This window comes from Hemitrygon akajei, chromosome 6, assembly GCF_048418815.1.
Source record: "Hemitrygon akajei chromosome 6, sHemAka1.3, whole genome shotgun sequence".
NCBI lineage: Eukaryota > Metazoa > Chordata > Chondrichthyes > Myliobatiformes > Dasyatidae > Hemitrygon > Hemitrygon akajei.
The window spans coordinates 159,603,418-159,619,882 of record NC_133129.1 but is presented as its reverse complement, the minus strand read 5'-3'; positions in this window follow the sequence as shown (position 1 = coordinate 159,619,882).

Sequence of the window (16,465 nt, the reverse complement as noted above, 5' to 3'; positions counted from 1 at the left end):
TCTGAATAATTTAAACTTCATTCTGGAACTAGACAAGGCTGTCCATTGAGCCCTTTGTTCTTTCATCTATCTTTAGAAACTCTTGCCATTGCTTTTCGAGAATCTAATGATATCTGTGGTATTTTAAGGAGAGGTATTACTCACAAAATTTTGCTTCACGCTGATGATATATTGCTGTTTATCTCTAATGTTGAGACCTCGTTACCTTGCGTACTTTCTTTACTCTCCCGTTTTAGCCAGTTTTCAGGATACAAATTGAATCTACATAAGGGTGAATTATTTCCTTTAAATAATTTTCTATCAATTAATAATAATCTCCCTTTTAAAGTTGTAAGGAATCAATTTACTTATTTCAGTGTAACTGTTACTGAGAATTACAAACACCTGTTTAAAGAAAACATTCTTACTTTATTGAATCATGTAAAAAGGATATCATTAAATTGGTCACCTCTTTCAATATCATTGATTGGATGAATTAATTCTATTAAAATAATTAATTCTATTAAAATGAATATTCTATCTTCATTTATATATCTTTTTCAGGCTTTACCCATTTTTATTCCTAAAACCTTGTTTGACTCTCTTGATTCTATTTTATCCTCTATTATATAGATTCTATTATATGGAAAAATAAACATCCTCATTTAAATAGAGATCATCTTCAAAAATCTAAAAAGTCTGGAGGTTTAGCCTTACCTAATTTTAGGTTTTATTACTGGGCAGTTAATATATTAAATTAATCAGGTAGATTGTCCGGTATGGGTTTCTATAGAAGCTAACTCTGTTAATAAATTTTCTATTCTTTCTCTTCTTGGATCCTCTGTAAGTAAACTAACTGATAATTTAATAGTTTAATAATTTAATAGTTAAACATACTCTGAGGATCTGGATACAATTTATAAAACACTTTGGTTTATTGAGATTTTCCCTTTAAAGTCCCATTTATTCTAATTTTTTTTAAACCATTCATGACTGATTTAGTTTTTAAGGAATGGGACAGGTTGGGTATTATCTTTTTGGGATCTGTTTGTTGGAGGAAACCTTTTTTCATTTGAGTAATTTTCAGCTAAATATAGTTTACCCAAAACTCACTTTTTTAGGTATTTACAAATCAGAGACTTTTTAAGATCTCAATTATGCACATTTCCTATAAGCTCAGATAAAAACTTACTAGAAACAATTTTTAGTTTGACACCTTTTCATAATGGTTCAATATCTAATATTTATGATATGTTACTGGAGACAAGGAATGTTCCTTCAGACAAAATTAAGAATCTCTGGGAACAACATTTACAGACATCAATATCTGAGGAAACTTGGAATGAAATTTTTAAGCTGGTTAATACTTCATCACTATGTGCTCGTCATCCTCGCATACAATTCAAGATGGTACATAGAACTCATGTGACTGAGGATAAGCAATCTCAGTTTTATTCAGATATATTTCCCTACTGTGACAGATGTAATAATGAAGAAGCTTCATTAATCCATATGTTTTGGACTTGTCTGAATCATGAAATATATTGGAAGGAAGTTTTTCAAACTTTTTCTTTACTTTTTAGAGTCAATTTTAAGCCTAACCCTCTGACGGCCCTATTCGGTATTGTTGCAGGACAAGATATTAAGCTGAAGGCATCTGATTTACATATTTTGGCCTTTAGCTCTATTATAGCTAGGAGGACACTTTCGTTTAAATGGGAAGATGTTTTTCCTCCTGCTCATGCCCAATGGTTATGCGACGTTATGTCATGTTTAGATTTAGAAAAGATTCATTGTTCTTTTTCTGAATCTCAACAAGGCTTTCAAACATTGTTTGAACATTGTTCAAACTTTTCTGAATTATTATCAAAACCTTCAATTCATTGTTCAAACAGATGTTGGCTATTATTAATTTTTATTATATGAGAAGGTATTTTACCTTCTTTTTTCCTTAATGAACAGCTTCAGTCTTGGTAGGTGTTAGATTCTTTTTTTTGTAATAATTTAGTATAGTTCAAAATAACTATTGATTAACTTATATGAATATAGGGTAATGTGATTGTTATTATGAACAGATATAATGTAATTGGTAGTTTTTAAAAAATCTTTTTTGATCTTTTATATACACTTTCTTGTACTCTGTATTTTCTATGTAGAAACTAATAAAAATATTGGAAAGAAGAAACTCAGTAACACTGTTATGAATACAAAGCAAAGTACTATACATACTATATCATAGATAAGAAACTATAATCAAACTATACGGAAAGAGATGTTACAACTGAAATTAAAGTGTCACTGCTACGGTTCTTGTGAGGTTACTAAGATTTTAAAAACTAACATTAACTTCCACCAATTTAGCTCTAACTCTGATTACCCCGGGAATCATTAAGTTGTCCATTGCAATATGCACTCAGTTACTCATCATGGGTGTACTTAACAGTGGTTCCGCCAATTCTCAAGGAAAGGGAACAGAGAAAGATAGCATCACATGTGACTCATTGTACAAGGCACTCAACATTGAGAGGGAAGGATTAGCATTGGATCTGGTACTTGAAATAACTGCTGTTTACATGCAGGTGTGTGTTGAACATAAGGAGTCCTAATCATTGGACAATTAGTATGCACAGTGTTGTACACCTGCACCAACCTACCATTAAGTTAGCTCAAAAGGTATTTTGGTCAGCAGCTAATAAAACACTGTAAGTTGACACCATATCTTTTATTAATTGGAATGATATCTTTATCATCTAAGCAAGGTGGTGTGTGATATACATGGTTGGTAGTGTTTGGAACTAAAAGAAGGAGAGGGACAGAATAGGTGATGGGGGCAGGAGTTAGCAGGGAGTAGGTATGGAAAAGTGGACAAAAATGGGAGATTAATTGGTAGGAGAGAAAGAGGGAAACCCATGACGTATGGGTTAGTTGAGGTTTATTTGAAATGGTAAAGTTCTATCTCAGTACTTTGGATTGTAGACTACCCAAGCTAAATATTAGAATTGGAATTACATTTACTATCACTGGCATATATTGTGAAATTTGTTGTTTTACAACAGTAGTACATTGCAATAAAAACTAAAAACTCTAAGTTACAATACGTATAGGTATATAAAAATTAAATTAAGTAATGTAAAGAAAAGAGAGAGAAAAATGGGGTAGTGTTCAAGGGATTATTTTTTATTCAGAAGCCTGCTGGCAGAGGGGAAGAAGCTGTTCTTGAAATGTTGAATATGTGTCTTTAGGCTCCTGTATCTCCTCTTTGACAGTAGCAATGTTCTGGCTGATGGGGAGCCTTAATGATAGATGCCACCTTTTTGAGGCATCACCTTTCAAAGATATCTTGAACGCTAGGGAGGCCAGTGCCCATGATGCAGCTGGTTGGATTTACAACTTACTGCAGCTTTTTACAAACTTGTGCAATGGTCCATCCATAACAGATAGAGATGCAATCAATTTGAATGCTCTCCTCAATATATCTGTAGAAATTTGTGTGTCCTTGGTGACATACCACATCTCCTCAAACCTCTAATGAAATAAAGCTGCTGTCAACTCTTCTTTGTAATTGCACTAATATGTTGGATCTAGGATAGATGTTGATTCCCAGGAAATTGAAACTGCTCACCTTTTCCTTTTTGAGGTGTTGTTCCTCTAGTTTGCACAGGGCCATTTCTGATTCATTTGCATTTCTAGTCCATTCTCTTGCTTTTCTAGATCTCCCCACTATCCACTGACATTTGCTATAAACCCCATGTGGTAGAGTTCCCTCTCCTTCCAAGCTATCAACTAATCTAGTCTCCTGCTTGTTTTCTTTGCCCAGATTCCAGCATCTGCAGTGTCTGGTGTCTCTTTGTCGAGGGTAAAATTCAGGCCATCATGTTGCAGCTGTACAACACATTGTTTAGCCTCATTTGCAATAGTGAGTGCAGTTCTGTTTACCACTCTACCAAAAGGACCTGACAGCACCAGAGAGAATGCAGAGGAGATTCATGACGCTGCTTGGAATGGAGGGCTTTAATAACAAGGAGAGAACATAGAACAGAACAGCACAGGAACAGGCGCTTCAGCCCTCAATGCTGTCCCAAACCAATTAAATGAGTCATCAATAGTCAACTAAACTAATCCCTCTTTCCTACACAAGGTCCATATCCTTCCAGTCCCCTCACATTTATGTGCCTATATAATGTTTCTTAGAAGTCCCTAATATAGCTGCCTCTACCGCCACCCCAAACAGCACACTCCAGGCACCCACTACTCTTCTGTGTAAAAAAATAAATTGCCCATCACCCCTCCTTTGAAATTATCCCCTCTCACCTTGAATGCATGACCTCTAGTATTAGATATTTCAACTCTGTCTACTCTATCTATATCCAACCTATTTATAGCATATGCCCTCTAATCAGGCAACATCCTGATAAATCTCTACTGCACTCTCTCCAAAGCCCTGACATCAATTCTATCATGGGATGCCCATAGCTATTTTCAATATTCCAGATGTCATTTTGGGATTGAAATCTGGAAACACAGGAGACTTAGAACTGAGAAACAGGCACATCTACTTTAGGAGAAGTTGATTCATCAGAATTGAGAGCATAGAAGTATAATTGTTTGCATATTGCATTAGTCATCAGAATTCTGAAACACTGATCCAGAGATGCGAGGTGCAACTGGTGAATTATTAATACAATTTATTTTTGAAAGAAGATATTCTATGTAACATTTATCTAAAAAAGAAATTAGACTGATATAACAACATAGCTTGTCCACTAATGTTTCCAAGGATCAATAAGGCCTGTACCAACTTCTTGAGCAATCTGGTTGACTCTTAAATGTGTTTTCAATTCATGTATAGAAGAAAGTAGACTAAATGACAACATTGTCGGTGAGATCCACACACTACGGACAAATTAATGCAATCTAGAGATGAACTCCAAAGCTAACAAAGAAACATTTGCACCTGAAGAAAGATGAAGCCTGATCAGGAATAGCCAACATGGCTTTGTACATGGGATTCATGACCAATGAATCTGTTGAAGATTTTCAAGGGGATAGATGAAGGCAGGACAGTGGACGCTGTCTGTAAGGACTTTATAAGGTCTTTAACAATTTCCTGCATTGCAAGCTAGTCTGGAAGGTCAGGTCACAAGGGATTTAGGGGGATCTACCAAAGTGGATCAAAACTAGCTTGATGATAGGAAGCAGAAGGTAATGGTCTAGGATCGATTCTCCAACTGAAGGCTTATAACTAGTGTGGTATCCCAGGGGTTAATCTTGGGACCTCTGTTATTTATTATGTATGTAAATGATTTGGAGTTGAATGTACATGGTATGATTAGGAATAATACTAATACTATATTCCTAATACTAAATTAGGAAGTCTTCTTGATAATGAAGCAGTTTGTAATGAATTACAGAAAGATGATCGTTCAGGGGGATGGGTTGAGAATTAGAAACTGATTTCAAATTAAATAAGTATGAAATGATGGAATACAAACACCAATGTCAAGATGGTGTTCATTGATTATAGCTCAGTGTTGAACACCATCATTCCCACAGTCCTGATCAATAAGCTACAGAACTGGGCCTCTGTTCCTCCCTGTGCAAATGGAATCTTGACTTCCTAACTGGAAGATCACAATCTGTGTGGATTAGTGTTGATACCTCCTCCATGCTGACAATCAACAGTGGCACACCTCAGGGGTGTGTGCTTAGCCCATTGCTCTACTCCCTCTATACTCATGACTATGTGGCTAGGCATAGCTCAAATGCCATCTGTAAATTTGCTGATGATACAACCATTGTTGGGAAAATCTCAGATGGAGATAAGAGGGTGTATAGGAGCAAGATATACCAGCTAGTTGAGTGCTATTGCAGTAACAACCTTGCACTCAACATCATAAAGATGAAAGAGCTGATTGTGGACTTCAGGAAGGGTAAGATGAAGGAACACAAAGCAATTTTCACAGGGGGATCAGAAGTGAAGAGAGTGAGGAATTTCAGATTCCTGGGTGTCAAGATCTCAGAGGATCCAACCTGGTCCCAACATATCATTGCAACTATAAAGAAGGCAAGGCAGTAGCTATGTTTCATTAGCAGTTTGAAGAGTTTTGGCTTGTCACATAAAACACTCAAAAACCTCAATAGATGTACTGTGGAGAACATTCTGACAGGCTGCCTCACTGCCTGGTATGGGGGTGGAGGGATGGCTACTGCACAGGATTGAAAGGAGCTACAGAAAGTTATAAAATTACTCAGCTCCATCTTGGGTACCAGCCTCCATTGTAGCCAAGACATCTTCAATGAATGGTACCTCAGAAAGGCGGCACCCATTATTAGGGTCCCCTATCACACAGGACATGCCCTCTTTTTATTGTTATCATCAGGAAGGAGGCACAGATGCCTGAAGTCACACACTCAGGGGTTCAGGAACAGCTTCTTCCCCTCTGCCATCCGATTACTAAATGGACATTGAACTCATGAACACTATCTCACTTTGTTTTATTATATTATTTTGCACTATTTTTAATCTAGTGATTTAATATACATACAGAATACATACTTACTGTAATTGATTTACTTATCTATTTTCTCCCTCTATATTATCAAGTATTGCATTGTACTTCTGCTGCTAAGAAAACAAATTGCATGACCCAATTTCCCTCGGGATCAATAAAGTATGTCTGTCTGTCTGTCTGTATGACACATGCTGGTGATAATAAACCTGATTCTGATTTACTATTAAAATCAAGTGAATGGCAGGACACTGACGAGTGTTGTGGAATAGACTGACGTGAGAGTACAAGAGCACAGCTCATTGAAAGTGGCTGCACAAGGAGACAGGCTGATAAAGAAGGTGTTTGGCATGCTGCCTTCATCAGTCAGGGTATTGGGTTTAGGAGGAGGGACGTTATTTCACAGTTACATAAGTCATTGTTGAGACTGTGTTGTGTACAGTTTTGGTAATCCTATTATAAGAAAGACATGGTCAAGCAGGAGACAGTGAAAAAGAGATTTATGAGGATGCTGCCCAGACTAGAGTGCCTAGGTTATAGAAAAAGGTTGGCCACACTGGATCTTTATTCCCTAGAGTGCAGAAGACTGAGAAGTGACCTCACAGAAGTTTATAAAATCACGAGAGGTCTCATCACATTGGATAGTAACAGTCTTTTCTCCAAACTGTGGAATCCAAACCTAGAAGGTACAGATTCAGGATAAAAGGGAAAAGATTTAAAAAAGACCTGAGAGTTAACTTCTTTACACAGAGGGTAGTGAGTATCTGGAATGAGCTGCCAGAGGAAGTGGTGAGGCAGGTACAAAAGCAACATTTGGGAGGTATTTGGAAAGACACATACCGAAACAGCTTGGAGGATTCTGAGAACAGTTAGATGGGACTAGTAGGGAGGATGCTGTTGTCAGCATGAACCAGTGTTGCGAAGGGGCAGTTTCCATGCTGTATTACTCCATGACTCTAGGAGGAGATTAAGAGTTATGAGAATGGTAAATGAATTGAATTTGTCATTCATTAAAGAGAAAGATGATGTATTTGTAGCTCTGTAAATAATGTGCAATTCCATTCATAAATTATTTTATCAAGTAATATTCCAGTGTATGTAACTAATTCAAAATTCATATTGATTTATTACTTTTTTCAAGGAGGAGAGTGATTTATATACAGAATTAGCATACCTTCAAGAACCATGTGTTCTGTCTGGTATGGCTTTATACAAGCCTTGTGTGATTTGGGAGCTAACTGCCTTTAAAGATGGATTTTTTAAGTAACTCAATTATTAATAGGCAGTATTAAAAAAGACCATGCATGTTACAGAAGTCTAAATAAGTTTGGGCTTAATTCAAAGACCAGCACCATGGACAGCTCTGAGTCAACTGCATCTGTTCACATTTCAGAGAAAATCTGCATATGCTGGAAATCAAAGTAACACACACACAATGCTAGAGGAACTCAGCCGGCCAGGCAGTGCTTATGGAAAAAATGTACAGTCAACATTTCAGGCCAAGTCCCTTCCCCAATATAAAAAATAACGCTAGTGATGGTGTGGGAGACAATGGCCTGGTGCTTCTCAGTGGGATCCTGCTTGAAGGGTAAGTAAGAGGAGGTGTCTGAGAGTTGTCGCTGGGGCTCAGTAAGGTAGGGGTCAGTCCGCCAGGCTATTTACAGCCCCTCCTATATCTGTGTGTTTGATGGTGAGGCTAGGAGTAGTGCAGCACAAAGTGGAGAGCAGAGTGATTGGAAGGGGTGAGGTTGGAATTGGAGAGAGGATTGTTGAATTCGGAAGGGTCTCAGCCCAAAATGTTGACTGTACCCTTTCCCATAGATGCTGCCTGGCCTGCTGAGTTCCTCCAGCATTTTGTGTGTGATGTCTGTACACATTGAGCTGTGGCAGTTTTAAGTATGTATAGCAAACCATCACCATCTTAAAGAATGGCGAAGACCTGACCTAGTCAGTGGTGCCTGCATTGCAAGAACTTTAATTTAAAAGCTGCAGCTGTCACACTTGAAGTGATTAGTGCTCTTGGAATAGTATATTGTTTGAAAAACACTATAAAAAAAGGCAGGTTGTGATTATGTTATGCACATGATAAACTTTATATGTATGATTAGGGCACGGATACTAACTTTTTGATATACCTCATCCCCGTTGACGTTTGTAGAGCTTCATCCCACCTTTCCTCAGCTAATCAATTCAGCACTATCCTCTTCTCCCTCATGTTGTCCAAGTTCATAATTCTGACAGTTAATTGCTTTGCTTATTTTAAATTTTCCTGATTTCTAACCTGAGTTTACTTAGTTGGTTTCTAAATTATATTTCTCCTTTAATTCATACACTTATTTCATTGATTTATAATTCCTTTCACTGCTTAATAACTATGAAATTAAGTGTGCATTGCTTAGTTTTCTTCACAAATCTCAATCACTCAGGGGAATTTATGGCACTGAATGATTCCATGCAACCCATCAAGTCCATGCATCCAAGACAGTTCTGTCCAGCTTAGCCATACTTCCTTCAAGGTCCTCAATCTTGAAGCTTACAGTACATGAAATTCTCACTTACGTTACCTTGCTATATGCTGGTCTTAAAACCATTCTCTTAAATCCAAGCCTGCTAGTTACAGACCTCCCTCTATTTTATGCACACAAATTAAATCCCTTTAAACCTCCTCTATTCCAGTCCTAAAACAGTCCAAACTTATGCAGTCATTTCTCAGAACAAATCTTCAGTCCTGCTGATAATGCTTATAAATCACAAGTGTGGGTTCTGTAATGTTGTCAAATCCATTGTAAAGTGTGGTGAACAGACCTGTAACTAATACTTTCATTGTGACCCAATGCATTTTACAATATACTCCTGATAGTTATATTCTATTTCATAGCCAATAAGGAAAAAGATAAACAAATGTTTTCTCTATCAATTATCCACATGTTTTCTACCTCCAGTTTTCTTTCATTGCATTAAATGATGATCTACGTAACTAATACTTCTTGTTCCTTCCTTGGAAAATATAATAGTTAAATTCTCTCCTTAACAAATCTATGTTGTCTTCCCCTTATTGATGTGCTTCTGTCTAAAGGCTCATTAATGGTGTTGCTCAGGGCATTTTCTATTCATTTATCCATACCCCCTTCAAACCCCGGTTGAAGTTGAATTGACTGGCTGGTAATTATGCTACATACCAACCTTCATTTTTAAACAAGAGTGACACACCAGCAGTCTTTCTGTTTACAAACAACACAACTAAATTCAGTTTGGTTGGGATAATGATAGTCAGAGCCTTTGCTATTTCTTCCCATGTTTTCTTATCTTTATTTGGTCTTAGTAATTCATCTGCCTCTGGACCACATTATATTTCCTCTTTTATCTTTATCTCATTCATCTGTTCTTATCCTACCTCCTTAGTTACAATATCTGCAGCATTCCTCACTTTTAAGACAGATGCAAAGCATTCATAAAGACACATACCCACTCTTTTGCTTCCACACAGAGGTTATCTCATGATCACAAACTGAGCCTTTTCTTTCATTAGTTTTGTTGTTCTTCTTTCACAGAAGATCTTTGGCCTCTCCAAAATTTTATTTGCCAGTAATTCTCATTTCCTTCTTAATTTCCTTTCCTTTCCTTTTTTCTCTAGTTAGTCTACAGCGTAAGGTTATGATAAGTGATATAGGCTTCTCTTTAAAGCATTATCCTACCCTGTTTGTTATGCATCCACAAGGAGTCTATATTCCAAAATGTCACTTTGCTCATGGGGAGATAGAATGTGGAAGGTTAAGTATCATTCTATACTCCCATTATCTCCTCCTTGAATGCTTCTCACTGCTCACTGCTTTGACATTGATTTATTTTCAACTAGCTTTATCTGTCCATTTTTGTTAAATAACATTTCATAATGTTAAAATACACATTTCCTCAATTTAGAAGGTAATTCCTAGTTTACCTTTGTTCTTTTCCATTCCTATACCAAAATATAAAATGACCACTACTACCAATGTCCCTTCCCAACAGTTAGTCTGCTACATCCCCTAAAAGTAATTTCAGAACAGCTCCCATTTCAATTGGACTCGGTATGTCTGTTAGCTTTTTCTAGCTCAGCAGATTCACAGAAATTCATAGATGTGAGGCTTTGGCCAACAGGCCTCAATTTCGAATTCAACAGGTCACTCATACATTTTAATATGCTTCAAAAGCTGACAGTGACTTTGCAGAACTTGAAACAAAATCCTCTAGTGTGTCTGTTCTGATGAATGAACATTTTCATTCAAGCTATTGTCTTGGCCAAGTGATTTTATTTTGACAAAGATTGATGTGTTCTGAGTTCTCTGGCTTTATTTAAGTTCATTTTTTCAAACTGTCTCATCTCTCATAGGTTTATAATATTCATACACCATTGTAGTCCTTTGATTCAGATATTTCAATAAAGCTGTACTGGATGTTGAGTTAGTATGAGGAGTGGAACAGAGTTTAAATATTTATTGTGTTTATATTGAAATTATTAACGATCTAGCTCCTGTGGTGATGTAATTTGCAGTTAAAAATCTGCAAGAAGATAGGCATGCAACTCATGCTTAAGAAGTTATAGTGAAAGAAATTAAGAACCATAAATAGTAGCATTTCCATTTATAAAAGTCTCAGTATTGAACTGCCAACAAAATACTCAACAAGGAATACTTGTGTGTAAATAATTTCAATATGTGATCAAATAAATTGTTGTGTTCTTTCATAATCAAATGATGAAATACACCCTTGGAGGTTGATGGGGGTGGGGGATATGGGGTTGCAGGGGGCGAGGGTGGTGATGCTACCTCCCTGAAATGAGTTTTTGCAGGGTGGGATATCTGGGTCACCTACTTTCTGGAGTATAAAAGTAAAGAGCTGGTGCTTCACTCTGCTTGGAAAAAATGAGAGATTTATTATGACGGGAAAAGAGTATTTTTTGATCAAGACTACCCGACCAAAATACTTATGAAAAGAAAGGCTTACTCCACCATCAGAAAGTCACTTAAAGAAAAGGAGCTCTGGTTCCAGACTCTTTCCCCAGCCAAACTTCGAGTGTTTTTTGACACTGGACAAGTCATCTACAATAACGCATCGAAGGCGATGGAAGACCTGAAGAACAAGGGATTTTTCCCGGACTGTCCCAGAACCATGGCTCCCGTGGAAGGCACGGCCATGGCGAAACTGAGGCAACTTTCCTGGGAGACAGCGGGTGCAAAATCCTGCTGGGACCGAGAAACACATCTGAAACGCATCCAGGACAAGCTAAAGGAATTCTGACGCAACAAAGATACTGCATGAGAACTCTCAAAAGTATAGTGATAAAATATCCTTCAGCTAGGTTGGTAAAATCACATATGCCCTAACATCAAACTATAATTGACTTTGTATTAAGAACTTAAAAATAGAACATAAACAATTTTTCTCTCTAAACTCTTATTACTATAACTGACCACAAACCTGGGAGATGATGTTTGATTGTGGATTTTTGGGCATTGTCCTGATTTCAATTATTATGAAGCATCAACCTGATCTAGGAGGGGCCCCTTTGGGTTTAAGGGCTTCCCCCTCTGACTTAAAAGTTTAGTTTAAACTTCATAGATGGAAGTCACAGATGTTATATGTGTTGTTTATATGTTAAATGTTAGTTTGTTATACAGACAAACATTTGTTCATTTGTTTAGGTCATCTAGGGATTTTTAACCATTTATATAAACCCTTTTTTATTGGCGTGGAATGCCGTATCACGAATACAGAGTAATTACCCTTAATGTGAATGGGTTACAGAACCCAATCAAAAGGAGTAAGGCTATAGCTAAAATGAAGAGAGAAAAGCAAGATATAATTTTTTGGCAAGAAACTCACCTTTCAGAGATTGAACATGAGAAGTTACGCAAAATGGGATTTAAAAATTGTTATTAGTCTTCCTTTGAGAGGGGAAACACAAGGGGAGCTGCAATATTAATCTCAACTAAAGTAAATTTCCAGTTTTCCTTGCAAATTACAGACAAAGATGGACGTTATTTACTGGTGAAGAGTTTTATTGATCATAAAGAAGTTACACTACTGAATGTTTACAGACCACCAGGAAATGATAAACAGCTGATTAAGAAGGTTTGTAATATGATATCTATGGAAACATCTGGTGTGGTAATATGTTGGGGGGACTGGAATATTCAATAAAATCCTTCCCTGGACTCTTCAAATAGAACAAAAAAGATAAACCCAGAAGCATTACGTGTCAAGAAACTGCTCAAAGAAACAGACATAATAGATATATGGAGGGAGTTGATAGACGGTTCACCTATTTTTTCTCATCCCCACTCCGTGCACTCAAGAATAGATTTTTTTTATGTTTAATTCAGAGAGACACAGGATTATGAAATGCGATATAGGGGTAAGAGACATCTCTGAACACGCAGGGGTTTACTTAACATTACATTTAGACAACAAATCCAAAAATACCTTGTGGAGACTTAATACCAGTCTTTTGAATGATCCCCTATGTTTAAAATACCTAAAGAAAGAGTTTGAAGATTATATGATATATACTGGTAATGGAACAGTGTCCAGCACTCTGTGGGATGCTGCAAAAGCTGTAATCAGGGGTAAACTCAAATCAGCTCAGAAAAAAAAGGAAAAAGAGAAACAAATCAACGATCTTATTGAAATGTTTTAATTATGTTGTCAGAGGAGGGGAGACTCCGTTGTCCTGGAATCAAGCAATAATTTCAGTAGCTCCTAAAAGTGGAGCTACTGAATTGTAAGGATTGTACTAAATGCAGTTCCTATAGGCCCATATCTGTTCTAAACATAGATTGTAGATTATTTGCATCAATATTAGTAAAAAGATCGGAAAATATAATTGCAGATCTAATTGACACAGATCAAGCAGGTTTTGTAGAAAATAGACAAATCCAGAACAATGTCAGACTGGCCCTTCATCTCATTAACCTTATGAGCAAAAATAACCTGGAATCTGTAGTTATTAGCCTTGATGCTGAAAAGGCCTTTGACTCAGTACGATGGGAATATCTCTACTTGGTACTTAAGCGGTTTGACTTTAATAATCAGGTTGGATGCCTGAAATCTTTATATTATTCCCTTACAGCCAGAATTAAAATAAATGGGTATTTATCTAAAACAATATTTCTTGAAAGGGGATGTCGACAAGGGTGCCCCCTAAGCCCCACACTTTTCATTCTTTTTATCGAGCCATTGGCCCAGTCAATTAGAGAAGACAAGATTATAGCAGGTGTGCTGATCAGAGATACAGAATATAAGATTTGTCTGTATGCGGATGATATTCTGGTGACTCTTACCAGTCCCAATGCAGGTTTACCTAAATTATTATCCCTGCTCAAAGAATTTGGTTCCTACTCTGGCTATAAATTAATTTTACATAAAACCCAAACTTTAAATTTTAATTACGAACCACAAGAAAACATTTACAGAATGGAAAAGTAATATTATTAAATACCTAGAAATGCAAATACCTGAAGACTTGTCTACTATCTACGAACATAATTATATTCCCATAACAACTGATATTAAGGCAGACTTAAATAGATGGTCATTCCTGCCAATGAATATGTATAATCTTGTAGAAGTCATAAAGATGAATGTATTACCTAGATTGATCTTTCTTTTTCAATCGTTGCCTGTTGAAGTACATTTTAAGCAATTTAACGAATGGAAAAGAATGATTTCAACATTTATTTGGGGAAAACCGAAACCAGGAATTAGATTTCAGACATTACAGCTGCCTAAGGATAAAGGTACACTGACTGTGCCTTGCTTTGAAGACTATTATAGAGCAGCAGAGCTGCGCAGTCTGGTCTGTTGGTGTGACCCTAATTGTGAGGCAAAGTGGAAGGATTTAGAACAAAGTCTAATAAAAATCCCTCTCCATTCTTTACTGGTGGATAAAGCACTCCAAAAGAAGCATTTATATAAACTGACTAGGTGGACAACAGTCCCTCTAAACATAGTAGATTTACACATTGGGCAAGTAAGAGAATCACCTCATACTGTACAATATCCTCCATTAAGGGTCTGGAGTCCTTTCAACAACTCATAGAAATGTATCACTTGGAGAAACAAGACTTCTTTAGATATCTTCATCTAAGATAATATTTTAATAAAAATATTAAAACTATTGGAGAGAAAGGGTTAAGTCTGATTAATATATTAATTGATGTGTATAAATGTAATACTAAAAAGAAACTGATAACCAGGATTTAATTGATTTTACAATCTAACAGGGGTCTCTCCACAATGTATATTAAATCAAAATGGGAGAAAGAAACCAACATAAAATTGACAGAAGATGATCGGTTAAACATATACAGAACACATTCGACTACTTCAAGCTCAGGTCTGTGGAGGAAATTCATCTGGAAGAATACCTTAAGATTTTTCATAATGCCAAAAATAAAGAAGTTACAAAGTAACAGACTTGAACAAGGTCAGTTGGAGAATGTGTGATAATATATTGGCTGATCATTTTCATATTTTCTGGAAGTGTCCAAAGATTTAGCCTTATTGGTTAGATGTGGTAACAGAGATAAGGTGAATAATCAGCCCAGAAATTAATTTTGATTTCAACATTATTTATTTGGGTAATGTACCAAATGGGCTCAAAAGCATGAAAGATATTTGTTACAAATACTACTAGCAGCCAGTAAGAGAGTGATTACCAGGAAATGGCTAAGCAAAGAGTCTTCTACAGTCCTGAAATGGATAGAACATTTTCAAGAAATTTATGTTATGGAACGATTGACTTTCTCTCTGAGATGTGCCACTAAAAAATTTGGAAGATACTGGGAAAATTGGACATTTTATTTGAACCTGAAATAACTTCACTGTACATTTATTTGGTTGGAAGAACTTTGTTTTATTTCTTCCTATGAGGGAAACTGCAGAATGGATTTTAAAGTCATGGATCTTAAGGTCCCCTGAGACTTTGAAGGACAATTATGGACATAAGAGTTTGGTTAACCTTGATACAGCATTGTAACCCATTTTTCTATTCATTTTTTCTATTATAAGAAATGGATTTTACTTCACCTATGATGACCCAGTCTATCTGTCTGCTTTTATCCTGTTTGTTCTGTTACTGGCAAAACAATAAAAATAAAGTTTAAAAAAAAAGAAAAGAAAAGCTTACAAAAAGTTCAAAAATAGGTGATGATAGAGATCTAGAAAATTATAAGGCTAGCAGGGAGGAACTTAAAATGAAATTAGGAGAGCTGGAAGGGACCATGAAAAGACCTTGGCAAGCAGGATTAAGGGAATCCCCAGGGCATTCTACAAGTATGTGAACAGCAAGAGGATAAGACATGAGAGAATAGGACCAATCAAGTGTGACAGTGGAAAAGTGTGTATGGAACTGGAGGAGATAGCGGAGCTACTTAATGAAAACTTTGCTTTTGTATTCACTACGGAATAGGATCTTGGCAATTGTAGTGATGACTTACAGCAGACTGAAAAGCTTGAGCATATAGACAGTAAGAAAGAGGATGTGCTGGAGCTTTTGGAAAGCATCAAGTCGGATAGGTCACTGAGACAGGAAGAGATATATCCCAGGCTACTGTGGGAGGTGAGGGAGGAGATTGTTGAGCCTCTGGCAATGATCTTGGCATCATCAATGGGGATGGAGAGGCTCCGGAGGATTGGAGGGTTGCAGATGTTGTTCCCTTATTCAAGAAAGAGAGTAGAGATAGCCCAGGAAATTATAGACCAGTGAGAAAGTAAGGAGACATGGGATCCAAGGGGACATTGCTTTGTGGATCCAGAATTGAATTGGCCACAGAAGGCAAAGAGTGGTTGTAGACGGGTCGTATTCTGCATGGAGGTTGGTGACCAGTGATGTGCCTCAGGGATCTGTACTAGGACTCCTTCTCTTCGTGATTTTTATAAATGACCTGGATGAGTAAATGAAGGGATGAGTTAGTAATTTTGCTGATGACACAAAGGTA